This window comes from Eimeria mitis, genomic scaffold (assembly GCF_000499745.2).
Source record: "Eimeria mitis Houghton genomic scaffold, Emh_scaff3581, whole genome shotgun sequence".
Taxonomy (NCBI): domain Eukaryota; phylum Apicomplexa; class Conoidasida; order Eucoccidiorida; family Eimeriidae; genus Eimeria; species Eimeria mitis.
The window spans coordinates 3,180-3,798 of record NW_013571925.1 but is presented as its reverse complement, the minus strand read 5'-3'; the positions used below and the strand labels follow the sequence as shown (position 1 = coordinate 3,798).

General features: G+C 51.5%; 1 protein-coding gene across 1 annotated transcript in view; it reads right to left on the bottom strand.

Moving 5' to 3' along the window:
• EMH_0067440 (uncharacterized protein) overlaps window positions 1–619 on the bottom strand; it is a gene marked incomplete at both ends in the record, with an annotated part of 2,554 nt that overhangs the window by 922 nt on the left and 1,013 nt on the right. The gene's annotated exons all lie outside the window — the stretch shown is intronic.

Below are 619 nucleotides of genomic sequence, written 5' to 3'. Positions count from 1 at the left end.
GCAGCAGCAGCACCACCACCACCAACAGCAGCAACAGCAGCAGCAGCAGCAGCAGCAGCAGCAGCAGCAGGGACTGACAGTGTATAAGTTGATAGTTATTTGGGTTTTCACCGAAGGAGAGAAAGGCAGCAGCAGCAGCAACAGCAGCATCAGCACCACCACAAGAACAGCAGCAACAGCAGCAGCAGCACCACCACCACCAACAGCAGCAGCAGCAGCGCATGCTTCCTAGATATAGATATATGCGGCAGCACAATGCTGCAGCTGGTGTTTCTCCCCACAGAATAACAACAACCCCACCGCAGCAGCCACTGCTGCAGCACGCAGCCTTCTCTATCATACTCAACTAGCAGCGCCATCCTCCTGCTGCTGCTGCTGCTGCTGCTGCTGCTGCTGCTGCTGCTGCTGCTGCTGCAGTTGCTGCGGTTGTTGCTGCTGCTGCGGTTGCGGGGGGGGGAGATGCAGGGGGGCCGCTATGCGGCTGCTGCTGCTGCTGTCTTTTTGGATAGAGAGAGAGACAGGAGACAAAAAACAAAAAATAAATAAATATATTATTATAATTAATAAAGACAAAAGGAGACAGAAATAAACTAAAAGGAGACAGATAGAATATAAATAA